Genomic DNA, 14,424 nt, shown 5'->3' on the forward strand with positions numbered 1-14,424 from the left:
CACCGAGCGACCCCTGCAACTTCAGGGCATGGTGGGTGGTTAGGATCACCACGTGGGGTCCTTTTCCCTTGGGAGGGAGCTGGCCTTGCAGGCTGCTGATTTCCAGGTTTTTAGATACCCCCAGTATCCTGGCCGGATGGGGCGGCGGGCCAAGCCCTTTGTGCCGTAGTTTCTCCTACCTGGAGGGCATTCTTTCGTTGTTCCATTTCAAGTGATCCCAGTTTTTGCACTAATACTAAAAGGGCGATTCACCTTCTGCCGGGAATGTAAAGGTCAAAGGGTTCAGCTAAATTAGGGAGTTCCAGGGCAAGGGCCTGAATTAACTGCTCTTTTAGTTCTTGAAAGGCTGCTTCTGGATTCTATTCAAAAGGATCATCCTCTTTTCATGTCAGTGTTTCATATAGAGGCCCAGCTATTAGACTGTAGTTAGGGATCCAGATGCAGCAAACCCCGGCCTCCCCAGGAACCCCTAAGCCGTCTTCTAGTTTTAGAAGGGGTAAGGCTGCAAATGGCTTCTTCCCTTTCCTGGGATGGGCTTCTCCGACCTTCTGTGAGAATGAAGCCCAGGCAGGTCACCTTAGCCTGTGATATTTGAGCCTTTTTCTTGGACACCTTCTATCCTTTATTGGCTAGGTAGTTCAGAGGCCTCCTTAGTAGGGCTGGTGATCAGAATGTCGTCTGCATATTGTTAATTTTTTTTTTTTTTTCCAGTACACGGGCCTCTCACTGTTGTGGCCTCTCCTGTTGCAGAGCACAGGCTCAGGACGCGCAGGCTCAGCGGCCGTGGCTCACGGGCCCAGACGCTCTGTGGCATGTGGGATCTTCACGGACTGGGGCACGAACCCGCGTCCCCTGCATCAGCAGGCGGACTCTCAACCACTGTGCCACCAGGGAAGCCCTCGTCTGCATATTGAAGGAGGGTTCCCTTCTCCAGAGGTAGAACTTTTAGGTCTTTAGCTAACGTTTCCCCAAAGATGGTGTGGGAATTTTTGAACCCTTGGGGCAGGACGGCCCAGCAGTATTGATTTTGTTGTATGTTGTGTCCTGCCACTCACAAGCCAAAATTTCTTGTGACTCTGGGAGTAATGGAATACAGAAGAAGGCATCACTGAAGTCTAATACAGAATACCATGTCCTGGTGGATGGTAGAATGACCAGCAGGGTGTAGGAATTAGGAACTACTGGATGTATATCCTCGGTGGATTCATTGACTGTCCTGAAGTCCTTTACCAGGTCACCAGCAGCCCACGGGGCTCTCGTGGTCAGGCCCCTCCCAGAACATGGAGCTCCCCTGGGCAGGTACCCAGCAGCCCACGGGGCCCTCGTGGTCAAGCCACTCCCAGGATATGGAGCTCACCTGGGCAGGTACCCAGCAGCCCACGGGGCTCTCGTGGTCAGGCCCCTCCGTTGATACGGAGCCCCCCTGGGCAGTTACCCCGGCAGGGCTGGGCACACAGGAACCATTTACATAGACGTCACTGCAGAGCACCCCCAGCTCACCTGTTGGTCAGAGCTGACCCAGAGCACCTCAGAGCAGGACTTTACCTAACAAGCAGTACCTCCTACAGGTCTGTGACCCTGGGCTTCACTCTGTGCGGCCTCCCTCCGCCTGGTCTTCCAGAGGCTTCCACTGCAGCCGGGGCACCAGGCCTCTGTCTCCACCCACCACCCCTCCTCTCCCTGACTCCTGGGTTCTTCTCATTAGGAGAGGGTCTTTTCGAAGTTGTCTCCCACTCATGGGCCAGATAAAATGATTAGAAAACAAGCCAGGGCTGCAGCCCCTTGTCTATCCTGACTCTCAGGAGCCCACACCTGTTCTTTGGACCTGGCCGGTGCAGCAAGGCCCATTTCCTGCAACCGTGAGCCCCTGAGGGGCGAGGATTGGCTGACCTGGGCAGGCTGACCCTGCCGGCTAGCCCTCCCCAGGTGTGCCTGGGTTGAGGTCAATATAAACATCCCTCCAGGCAGCAAGAGCCCCTGCAGCTGTGCCTGACGCCATATTCTCTGCCCCGTCAGCAGTGTCGGGGCTGGGCTGGTGGGAGGGAGTGAGGGCCCACGGCTTTGTGGGTAGCCCAGTGTGAGTGGGGTTCTTCTGGACTTTCCGCAGGAGTTTCCAGGCTGCCACCTGCTAAAGAAGAGGATGTGTTACCCGTACCTGTCGCTGGAATTTCTCCCCGGGCAGAGGTAGGAAGGGAAAAAAGCAGTGGGGGCCGGGACAGGAGGGGTACCTCAGGCAGGGAAGTGGAAAGCTTCCAGAAGAGCGCCCAGGGCCAGGACCATCCTGGCTGGCCTGCAGGCACCAAGTCGGCCTGCGTGCTGTCGCTGGTGTGGCTCCACGGCCCTTCCTCTAGGCTTTCAAGTCCTTGCCCACATTCAGGTGTTTTACCTGGGAAGGGTGGGAACAGTTCAGCAGCACCTGTCCTGGGGCTCAGCTCAAGTTTACTCACAGACGCCTCGGCGTGGTCCCCCAGCTTTGCAATGAGGACGCTCCTTGCGGGGGAGCTGCTGGCTGCATGGGAGACTATTCCCCACCTGTGGCCAACTTCAGAATTGTTTACCGCTGGAGCAAGTGCCCTGGTAGGGTTATCCTCTGTATGACTGGTGGGTTCTGGTTTTTTTTTTTTTTTCCTTTTTTGGTTCAAGGTAGGTTTTATTCCTCTTTTTGTATTTATAGATACAAGCATGGAAATAATCCATTCATATAAATACGTCTATGTGAACGAAAGAACATTTTTTCGGTTTTATTTTTTTAATATTATTTATTTTTTTAACTTTGAATTTTATTTTATTTTTTTATACAGCAGGTTCTTATTGGTTATCTGTTTTATACATATAAGTGTGTATATGTCAGTCCCAGTCTCCCAATTCATCCCACCACCACCACCCTGCCAGTTTCCCCCCTTGGTGTCCATACATTTGTTCTCTACATTTGTGTCTCTATTTCTGCCTTGCAAACCAGTTCATCTGTACCACTTTTCTAGGTTACAGATGTATGCATTAATATACGATATTTGTTTTTCTCCTTCTGAGTTACTTCACTCTGTATGACAGTCTCTAGATCTATCCACGTCTCTACAAATGACCCAATTTCATTCCTTTTTATGGCTGAGTAATATTCCATTTTATATATGTACCACATCTTTATCCATTCGTCTTTCTGTGGGCATTTTGGTTGCTTTCATGACCTGGCTATTGTAAATCGTGCTGCAATGAACATTGTGGTGAATGTGTCTCTTTGAATTATGGTTTTCTCTGGGTATATGCCCATTAGTGGGATTGCTGGATCATATGGTAATTCTATTTTTAGTTTTCTAAGGAACCTCCATACTGTTCTCCAAGGTGACTGTATCAATTTACATTCTCACAAATAGTGCAAGAGGGTTCCCTTTTCTCCACACTGTCTCCAGCATTTGTTGTTTGTAGATTTTCTGATGATGCCCATTCTAACTGGTGTGAGGTGATACCTCACTGTAGTTTTGGTTTATATTTCTCTAATAATTAGTGATGTGGATGGAGCAGCTTTTCATGTGCTTCTTGGCTATCTGTATGTCTTCTTGGGACAAATGTCTATTTAGGTCATCTGCCCATTTTTGGACTGGGTTGTTTGTTTTTTTACTGTTGAGCTGCATGAACTGTTTATATATATTGGAGATTAATCCTTTGTTGATTCGTTTGCAAATATTTTCTCCCATTCTGAGGGTTGTCTTCTCGTCTTGTTTGTAGTTTCTTTTGCTTTGCAAAAGCTTTCCGGTTTCGTCTGGTCCCATTTGTTTATTTTTGTTTTTTATTCCATTACTCTAGGAGGTGGATCAAAAAAGATCTTGCTGTGGTTTATGTCAAAGAGTATTCTTCCTATGTTTTCCTCTAAGAGTTTTATAGTGTCTGGTCTTACATTTCGGTCTCTAATGCATTTTCAGTTTATTTTTGTGTATGGTGTTAGGGAGTGTTCTAATTTCATTCTTTTACATGTAGCTGTCCATTTTTCCCAGCACCCCTTATTGAAGAGACTGTCTTTTCTCCATTGTATATCCTTGCCTCCTTTGTCATAGATTAGTGGACCATAGGTGTGTAGGTTTATTTCTGGGCTTTCTTTATTTTTTTTCTTTTACACTTTTATTGGAGTATAATTGCTTTACAATTGTGTGTTAGTTTCTGCTGTATAAAAAAGTGAATCAGCTATATGTATACATATAACACCATATCTCCTCCTTCTTGCACCTCCCTCTCATCCCCTTATCCCACCCCTCTAGGTGGTCACAAAGCACCGAGCTGATCTCCCTGTGCTATGTGGCTGCTTCCCAGTAGCTATCAATTTTACATTTGGTAGTGTATATATATTCATGCCACTCTTTCACTTTGTCCCAGCTTTCCCTTCCCCCTCCCTGTGTCATCAAGTGCTTTCTCTACGTCTGTGTCCTTCATCCTTTCCTGCCCCTAGTTTCTTCATAAAGTTTTTTTTTTTAGATTGCATATGTGTGTGTTAGCATACGGTATTTGCTTTTCTCTTTCTGACTTACTTCACTCTGTAGGACAGACTCTAGATCCATCCACCTCACTACAAATAACTCAATTTCCTTTCTTTTTATGGCTGAGTAATATTCCATTGTATATGTGTGCCACATCTTCTTTATCCATTCATCTGTCGATGGACACTTAGGTTGCTTCCATGTCCTGGGTATTGTAAATAGAGCTACAATGCACATTGTGGTACATGACTCTTTTTGAATTATGGTTTTCTCAGGATAAATGCCCAGTAGTGGGGTTGCTGGGTCCTATGGTAGTTCTACTTTTAGTTTCTAAGGAACCTCCATACCATTCTCCCTAGTGGCTATATCAATTTACATTCCCACCAGCAGTGCAAGAGGGTTCTCTTTTCTCCAATAAATGCCTCTCCAGCATTTATGGTTTGTAGATTTTTTGATGATGGCCATTCTGACTGGTGTGAGGTGATACCTCACTGTAGTTTTTATTTGCATTTCTCTAATGATTAGTGATGTTCAGCATCCTTTCATGTGTTTGTTGGCAACCTGTATATCTTCTTTGGAGAAATGTTTATATAGGTCTCCTGCCCATTTTTGGATTGGGTTTTTTGTTTTTGTGCTATTGAGCTACAGGAGTTGCTTGTAAATTTTGGACATTAATACTTAGTCATTTGCTTCATTTGAAAAAATTTTCTACCATTCTGAGGGTTGCCTTTTCATCTTTTTTATGCTTTCCCTTGCTGTGCAAAAGATTTTAAGTTTCATTAGGTCCCATTTTTTAATTTTTGTTTTTATTTCCATTTCTCTAGGAGGTGGGTCAAAAAGGATCTTGCTGTGATTGATGTCATAGATTGTTCTGCTTATGTTTTCCTATAAGATTTTACAGTGTCTGGTCTTACATTTAGGTCTCTAATCCATTTGGAGTTTATTTTTGTGTATGGTGTTAAGGCGTGTTCTAATTTCATTCTTTTACATGTAGCTGTCCAGTTTTCCCAGCACCACTTATTGAAGACACTGTCTTTTCTCCATTGTATATCCTTGCCTCCTTTGTCATAGATTAGTTAACCATAGGTACATGGGTTTATCTCTGGGCTTTCTGTCCTGTTCTGTTGATCTGTATTTCTGTTTTTGTGCCAGTACCATATTTTCTTGATTACTTTAGCTTTGTAGTATAGTCTGAAGTCAGGAAGTCTGATTCCTCCAGCTCTTTTTTTTCCCCTCAAGACTGCTTTGGCTATCTGGGGTCTTTTGTGTCTCCCTACAAATTTTAAGATTTTTTGTTATAGTTCTGTAGAAAATGCCACCGGTAATTTGATAGGGATTGCATTGAATCTGTAATTTGCTTTGGGTAGTGTAGTCATTTTCACAATATTGATTCTTCTAATCCAGGAACATTGTATATGTCTCCATCTGTTTATATCATATTTGATTTCTTTCACCAGTGTCTTATAGTTTTCTGAGTACAGGTCTTTTACTTCCTTAGATAGGTTTATTCCTATGTATTTTATTTTTTTGTTGCAATGGTAACGGGATTTTTTCCTTAATTTCTCTTTCTGATCTTTCATTGTTAGTGTAAAGGAATGAAAGAGATTTCTGTGCATTAATTGTGTATCCTGCAACTTTACCAAATTCATTGATTAGCTCTAGTAGTTTTCTGGTGGCATCTTTAGGCTTCTCTATCTATGGTATCATGTCATCTGCAAACAGTGACAATTTTACTTCTTCTTTTCCAATTTGTATTCCTTTTATTTCTTTTTCTTCTCTGATTGCTGCAGCTAGGACTTCCAAAACTATGTTGAATAATAGTGGCGAGAGTGGACATCCTCATCTTGTTCCTGATCTTAGAGGAAATGCTTTCAGTTTTTCACCATTGAGAATGATGTTTGCTGTCAGTTTGCCATATATGGGCTTTATTATGTTGAGGTAGGTTCCCTCTATGCCCACTTTCTGGAGAGTTTTTATATAAATGGGTGTTGAATTTTCTCAAAAGCTTTTCCTGCATCTATTGAATGATTATATGGTTTTTATTCTACAATTTGTTAATATGGTGTATCACATTGATTGATTTGTGTATATTGAAGAATCCTTGCATCCCTGGGATAAACCCCACTTAATCATGGTGTATGATCCTTTTAATGTGTTGTTCGATTCTGTTTGCTAGTATTTTGTTGAGGATTTTTACATTTATATTCATCAGTGATATTCGTCTATAATTTTCTTTTCTTGTAGTATCTTTGTCTGGTTTTCGTATTAGGGTGATGGTGGCATTATAGAATGAGTTTTGGAGTGTTCCTTCCCCTGAAATTTTTTTGAAGAGTTTGAGAAGGTTGGGTGTTAGCTCTTCCCTAAATGTTTGATAGAATTCACCTGTGATGCCATCTGGTTCTGGGCTTTTGTTGGAAGATTTTTAATCACAGTTTCAATGTCATTACTTGTGATTGGTCTGTTCATATTTTATATTTCTTCCTGGTTCAGTCTTGGAACTGACTAAGAATTCTTAGAATTTGTCCATTTCTTCCAGGTTGTCCATTTTATTGGCATAGAGTTGCTTGTAATAGTCTCTTGTGATGGTTTGTATTTCTGCAGTGTCTGTTGTAACTTCTCCTTTTTCATTTCTAATTTTAATGATTTGAGTCCTCTCCCTGTTTTTCTTGAGTCTGGCTAAAGGTTTATCATTTTTGTATATCTTCTCAAAGAATCAGCTTTTAGCTTTATTGATCTTTGCTCTTGTATTCTTTGTTTCTATTTCATTTATTTCTGCTCTGATCTTTATGATTTCTTTCCTTCTACTAACTTTGGGTTTTGTTCTTCTTTAGTTTCTCTAGGTGTAAGGTTAGATTGTTTATTTGAGATTTTTCTTGTTTTTTGATGTAGGCTTGTATTGCTATAAACTTCCCTCTTAGAATTGCTTTTGCTGCATCGCATAGGTTTTGGATCATCGTGTTTTTGTTGTCATTTGTCTCTAAGTAGTTTTTGATTTCCTCTTTTATTTCTTCAGTGATCTCTTGTATTTAGTAACGTATTGTTCAGCCTCCATGTGTTTGTGTTTTCTACGTTTTTTTCCCTGTAACTGATTTCTAATCTCATAGCATTGTGGTCGGCACAGCTGCTTGATGTGATTTCAGTTTTCTTAAATTTACGGAGGCTTTATTTGTGACCCAAGATGTGATCTATCCTGGAGAATGTTCTGTGTGCAGTTGAGAAGAACGTGTAATCTGCTGTTTTGGGATGGAATGTCCTATAAATATCAATTAAATTTATCTGGTCTCTTCTGTCATTTAAAGCTTATGTTTCCTTATTAATTTTCTGTCTGGATGATCACCATTGGTGTAAGTGAGGTGTTAAAATCCCCCGCTATTATTTTGTTACTGTCGATTTCCTCTTTTATAGCTGTTAGCAGTTGCCTTATGTATTGAGGTGCTCCTATGTTGGGAATATATATATATATATACACACACACACACATACATACATACATATATTTTTTTTTCTGGTACGCGGGCCTCTCACCGCTGCAGCCCCTCCCGCTGTGGAGCACAGGCTCCGGACGCGCAGGTTAAGGGGGCATGGCTCACGGGCCCAGCCTCTCCACGGCACGTGGGATCCTCCTGGGCCAAGGCACGAACCCACGTTCCCTACATTGGCAGGCGGACCCTCAACCACTGCGCCACCAGGGAAGCCCCATATATATTTATAATTGTTATATCTTCTTCTTGGATTGATCCCTTGATCATGATGTAGTGTTTTTCCTTGTGTCTTGTAACATTCTTTATTTTAAAGTCTCTTTTATCTGATATGAGTATTGCTACTCCAGCTTTCTTTTGATTTTCATTTGCATGGAATATATTTTTCCATCCCTTCACTTTCACTCTGTATGTGTCCCTAGGTCTGAAATGGGTCTCTTGTAGGCAGTATATATATGGGTCTTGTTTTTGCATCCATTCAGCAAACCTGTGTCTTTTGGTTGGAGCATTTAATCCATTCACGTTTAAGGTAATTATCGATATGTATGTTTCTATTACTATTTTCTTAATTGTTATGGGTTTGTCTTGGTGAGTCCTTTTCTTCTCTTCTGTTTCCCACTTAGAGAGGTTCCTTTAACTTTTGTTATAGAGCTGGTTTCGTGGTGCTGAATTCTCTTAGCTTTTGCTTGTCTGTAAAGCTTTTGATTTCTCCATCAAATCTGAATGAGATCCTTGCTGGATAGAGTAATCTTGACTGTAGGTTCTTCCCTTTCATCACTTTAAGTATATCATGCCACTCCCTTTTGGCTTCTAGAGTTTCTGCTGAGAAATCAGCTGTTAACCTTATGGGAGTTCCCTTGTATGTTATTTGTCATTTTTCCCTTGTTGCTTTCAATCATTTTTCATTGTCTTTAATTTTTGTCATTTTGATTCCTATGTGTATGGGCATTTTTCTCCTTTGGTTTATCCTGCCCGGCACTCTCTGTGCTTCCTGGACTTGGGTGGCTATTTCCGTTCCCATGCTAGGGAAGTTTTCGACTGTAATCTCTTCAAGTATTTTCTCTGGTCCTTTCTCTCTCTCTTCTCATTCTGGGACCCCTAAAATGTGAATGTTGTTGCGTTTAACCTTGTCCCAGAGGTCTCTTAAGGTGTCTTCATTTATTTACATTCTTTTTCTTTATTCTGTTCCATGGCAGTGATTTCCACCTTTCTGTCTTCCAGGTCACTGATCCGTTCTTCTGCCACAGTTATTCTGCCACTGATTCCTTCTAGTGTATTTTTCATTTGAGTTATTGTGTTGTTCATCTCTGTTTGTTCTTTAATTCTTCTAGGTGTTTGTTCGTTAATTCTTCTAGGTCTTTGTTAAGCATTTCTTGCATCTTCTTGATCTTTGCCTCCATTCTTTTTCTGGAAGGTTGCCTATCTCCACCTCATTTCGTCTTTTGTCTGGGGTTTTATCTTGTTCCTTGATCTGGTGTAAAGTCCTCTGCCTTTTCATTTTGTCTGTCTTTCTGTGAATGTGGTTTGCCTTCCACAGGCTGCAGAATTGTAGTCCTTCTTGCTTCTGCTGTCTGCCCTCCAGTGGATGAGTCTATCTTAGAGGCTTGTGCAAGCTTCCTGATGGGAGGGACTGGTGGTGGGTAGAGCTGGGTGTTGCTCTGGTGGGCAGAGCTCAATAAAACTTTAATCCACTTGTCTGCTGATGAGTGGGACTGGGTTCCCTCCCTGTTGGTTGTTTGGCCTGAGGCAACCTAGCACTGGAGCCTACCTTGCTCTGGGTGGGGCTAAAGGCTACACTGGGAGGGCTTGTGCCAAGGAGTATTTCCCAGAACTTCTACTGCCAGTGTTGTTGTCCCCACGATGAGCCACAGCCACACCCCGCCTCTGCAGGAGACCCTCTAAAACTAGCAGGTAGGTCTGGTCAGTCTCCTATGGGGTCACTGCTCCTTCCCCTGGGTCTTGATATGCACGCTACTTTGTGTGTGCCCTCCAAGAGTAAAGTCTCTGTTGAGAATCTGAGTCTCTGAGTGGAGTTGAGACTCTGAGACTCTGAGTGGAGTCACACAGACTCTGGGTCCTGTGACGCTTCGATGCTTTGTGGTTCTAGAAATCCTATAGGAGATGGTCCAAAGCAGGTGAAGCTAATGCTGTCAGTAGCGATGGTGAAGCCAAAGATCCGCAGTTCTGACTAGAGGTGCCGATGTACATACAGAACAAAATCATCTTGTGTTAATGTAGTTCAGGCACGTTTAAGATGAATGCAGTCATGTTAATACCTAACATATTCTATCCCGTGCCTCCCCTCAGGGACCCCCTCCTCAGTTCCTGAGGCTCCTGTAAGTCATGTACAGGGGAATGGAGAGTGGGATCTGTCCAGTCTGAGCTCTGAGTTTCCCTGTGTGTATCTTAGGATACTTTGTATTTCTGTGGTGTCTGTTGTAACATCATCTCTTTCATTTCTGATTTATTTTGGCCCTCCATTTTTAAAAAAACATACTACTGTTGTCTTTTTATTCTTTACAGAAGCTTAATAAGTGTTAGATCTACTACCCTTACTCTATGTGTACTTTTTGCAGTGAGATTTTTACTTTTGTTTGTTTTCTTGTTACTATCAATAGTTAGACTTCTTTTAAGCTACCTTCAACATTGCTTATAAAGCTGCTTTATTAGTGATGACAGAGCCTTAATGGAAGTCGTGTTCTGGTTGTAAATTAGAATGCACTGTGCCAGCAAAAAGCCCCTTAAGTTTAGGTCTCATTACTTCTTGTTCGTTTTTTTTTTTTTTAATTATTTATTTATTTTTGGCTGTGTTGAGTCTTCATTTCTGTGCGAGGGCCTTCTCCAGTTGCGGCAAGCGGGGGCCACTCTTCATCGTGGTGCGGTGGCCTCTCACTGTCGCGGCCTCTCCCGTTGCGGAGCACAGGCTCCAGACGCACAGGCTCAGTAGTTGTGGCACACAGGCTTAGTTGCTCTGCGGCATGTGGGATCTTCCCAGACCAGGGCTCGAACCCGTGTCCCCTGCATTCGCAGGCAGACTCCCAACCACTGCACCACCAGGGAAGCCCCTCTTGTTCTTTTTTTAATTTAATTTTTATTTTTTATCAAAGCAAATTTGATTAAAATGTTTTGTTTGTTCTAGGTGTGCAACATGTGGTTCTTTTACAAATATACATATATCTATACTTCTTCGGATCATTTTCCCATGTAGGTTATGACACAATGTTGAGTAGTCTTCTCTCGGTTTTCCGTGGGTCTTTGGTGATGATATATTTCACATGTGTTTCTATATCTGTGTTAACCCCAATATCCTAATGTATCCAATCCTCACACGTTTCCATTTGGTGAACCATAAGTTTGTTTAATGAATCTGTGATTGCCTTTCTTTGTGGAAATATCTTCATTGGTATCAATTTTTAGCTAACACCTGTAAGTGAATATGTGTCTTTTGCTTTCTGACTTAGTACACTTTGCCAGATTACCTCTAGAATCATCTATGGTGCTCCAAATGGCATTGTGTCATATTTTTCCTTGTCTAATATTCCATCTGTACATGTACCAGTTCTTCTTTGTCCACTCACCTCTTGATGGACTTTTTGGTTGCCTCCATGTCTTGGCTATTGTAATACTACTGCAATGCAGGTTTGCCTGCCTGTGTCTTTCCAATTCTGTCTTCTTATGTTATAGGCCCAGGATCGGGCCTGCTGTATCATATGGTAGCTCAGTGTTTACCTTTTAAAGGCACCTCCATTCTGTTCTCATTAGTGGCTCTTTCCAGGTTACGTCCCACTTAAAGTGGAGGGTATGCATTTCTCCACAACACCTTCAGCATTTATTGTTTGTAGTTTCCTTGCTGATGGTTATTCTGACTGGTGTGAGCTAATATCTCTTTGTGGTTGGATTTGCATGTGCCTAATAATCCATTGAAATTTAGCTTTAAGGCATGTCCTTTCTTTTTCAAACTGTGAATAGAGCTTACCTCTTCAAATTCTTTTCTTGAGTATGTGCCACATTTTGAAATTTCTTGGCCATTATTTCCCTCAAGACATTTTGAGGGCAGGTTTCATATTCAGCCCTGCAGTACTTGTGCATATGAAGCGATCCTTAGCACAGGTTTTAAAGCTTCTGTTGCAAGTAACGGCAAGAGGGCAGAAGCATTTCTGTGTTCCCCACCCTGGTAACTAGGGAAACAGACCTTCCTGCCAGCGGTGTTCATCAGTTATAAATTAGGGTAGAATGTGCCCAGATAAACCCCCAAATGGTTATGTCTCCATACTTATGTTGTGTTTTAAATTTAATTTATATTTTTCATTGTAGTAATACTCCATCGTGTACATGGACCACTTCTTCGTTGTGCATTCCTCTGTTGATGGACATTTTCATTGCTTCCAAGTGTTGGCTATGGTAAATATTGCTGGAGGACAGGATTGCCAGCCTGTGTCTTTTTGATTCTCATCTTCTCAGGTGATAAGCCCAGCAGTGTGTATGCTAGATGGAATGGTAGCTCAATGTTTACCTTTTCAAGGCACCCGAATTCTGTTTTCATTAGTGGCTCTTACCACGTCCAACATACAACCGAGTGTACGCCTTTCTCCACAACCCCTTCAGCATTCATTGTTTCCAGAAATTTTGCTGATAGCCATTCTGACTGGTGTGAGATGATAAATTTTTGTAATTTGCATTTGCTGGTCTTTAATAATTACTAATGTTCAGCATTTTTCCAGGACTTTTCCTTTTCTTTAAAAAAAAAGAGAAGAAAAAATGTGTGAGTCCAATCAATATACCTCTTGAAATTGTCTTCTTGGAATGTTGCCTTCTTTTGAATTTTTTGGTCTATTTTTGACCCCAGGACTTTTTTGAGAGCAGGTGTCATTTACAGGCCTGCAATGATTGTGAATATTTGGTGACCATTAGCACTGCGTTTAAAGCTGCTGTGAGGGAAACGGCCACAAGGCGGCAGCATTTCTCCATTCCCAAATCTGGTTATTAGGATAGCAGAGCCTTTCTGGAAGTCGTGTTCCTAGTTTGTAAATTAGAATGGAATGTGCCAGGAAAACCCCCCATAAGTTTATGTCTGATTACTTCTTGTTCGTTATTTTTTTTAATCGGGGTAATGATTAGAATATTGTTTGCCCTAGGTGTACACAATCTGGTTTATTTAGACATTATATATGTCTAGTCGTGTACAGAACCTCTTCCCATGTAAATTATTAGAGTGTTCCATACACCTCCCTTGCTATATGGTCGGTCGTTTTGTTATATGTATTTAATAGGTATTTGTATACGTATGGTAAAATTAATCTTAATTTATCCATTCCCCCACCTTTCCTTTTAGATGAGCACAGTTTGTTTTCTAAGTCTATGAGTGTCTTTCTCTGTGGAAATATGTTCATTTGTGTCAGTTGTTAGATAACACCTATAAATGATATCATAGGATATATGCCGTTAGCTTTCTAACATACCTCATGTTCTGTGATTATCTCTAGGCTTATCTGTGGTGCCTCAGAGTAGTGTTTCATTGTTTTCCATGGCTAATATGCCACTGTGTACATGGACCACTTCCTCTTTATCCATTTATCTGTTGGTGGACATTTTGGTTGTTTTCATGCCTTGGCTATTGTAAATATGGCTGCAGTGCAGCTGCTGCAGCCTGTGTCTTCTCGATTCTGGTCTTCTCAGGTGAGAGGCCCAGTGGTGGGCCTGCTGCATCGAATGGTGGCTCAATTTTCACTTTTAAACGCAACTCCTTTCTGTTCTCATTATTGGATGTTACCACTTTACATCTCACCAGCAGCTAGAGGGTACACAGTTCTCTAAAACCCCTTTAGCATTTATTGTTCATAGACTTTTTGCTGAAGGTCAGTCGACTAGTGTGAGTTGAATCCATTTTGTAGAAAAGATTTGCATGAGTCTAATAATTCCTGATGTTGAGCTTTTGTTGATTTTCCTGTTTTTAAAAAAAGAGTAAAACTTACCTCTTCATACTATCTCCTTGAAAAATTTGCCTGTTTTGAATTTTTTTGGCCAGTCCCTAGCTCAGGATACTTTTTGAGGGCAGGTGTCCTTTACAACCCTGAGACCTTATGAATGTTAAGTGACCATTAGCTGTGGGCTTAAACCCCTCTTGCGGGAAATGGCCACAAGTCAACAGCATTTCTACATTTCGAACTCTGGGTTTTTGGGCAACAGAGCCTTCTTGGAAATCGTGTTAGGAGGCTGAAAATTAGAGTAGAATGTGCCAGGGCAAATCCCCAAGAGCTTATATCTCCTTATTTCTTGTTTGTTATTTAAATTTAATTTTTATTTATTATTAAAGCAAATTAGATAAAAATGTGTTTTTCTAGGTGTACAGAGTTTAGTTTATTATGTCTATGTATCTGTCTATTCATCTTTGGGTCCTTTCCCATGTAGGTTATTACAGAGTGTTGAGTAGACCTCTCGGTATTCCATAGGTATTTTGTGATTATATATTTCATATGTAT

General features: G+C 41.8%; 1 long non-coding RNA gene across 3 annotated transcripts in view; it reads left to right on the forward strand.

Annotated features, from left to right (window-relative positions):
- The window catches only part of LOC308606132, a 68,913-nt gene extending 55,483 nt beyond the window's left edge, over positions 1-13,430 (forward strand). Inside the window, exons 4-5 of one of the 3 annotated variants that reach the window (XR_014013774.1) lie at positions 2,108-2,184; positions 12,260-13,428. This is a non-coding gene — a long non-coding RNA (uncharacterized lncRNA). Of the gene's footprint in view, positions 1-2,107; positions 2,185-6,256; positions 7,021-12,259 lie in introns of those variants that run through there. The other 2 variants (XR_014013775.1, XR_014013776.1) reach the window with 2 other exon arrangements.
- Positions 13,431-14,424: the final 994 nt, after the last annotated feature.

Source organism: Mesoplodon bidens, assembly GCF_964165515.1.
Source record: "Mesoplodon bidens genome assembly, chromosome: 18".
In the NCBI taxonomy this organism is placed as follows: Eukaryota; Metazoa; Chordata; class Mammalia; order Artiodactyla; family Ziphiidae; genus Mesoplodon; species Mesoplodon bidens.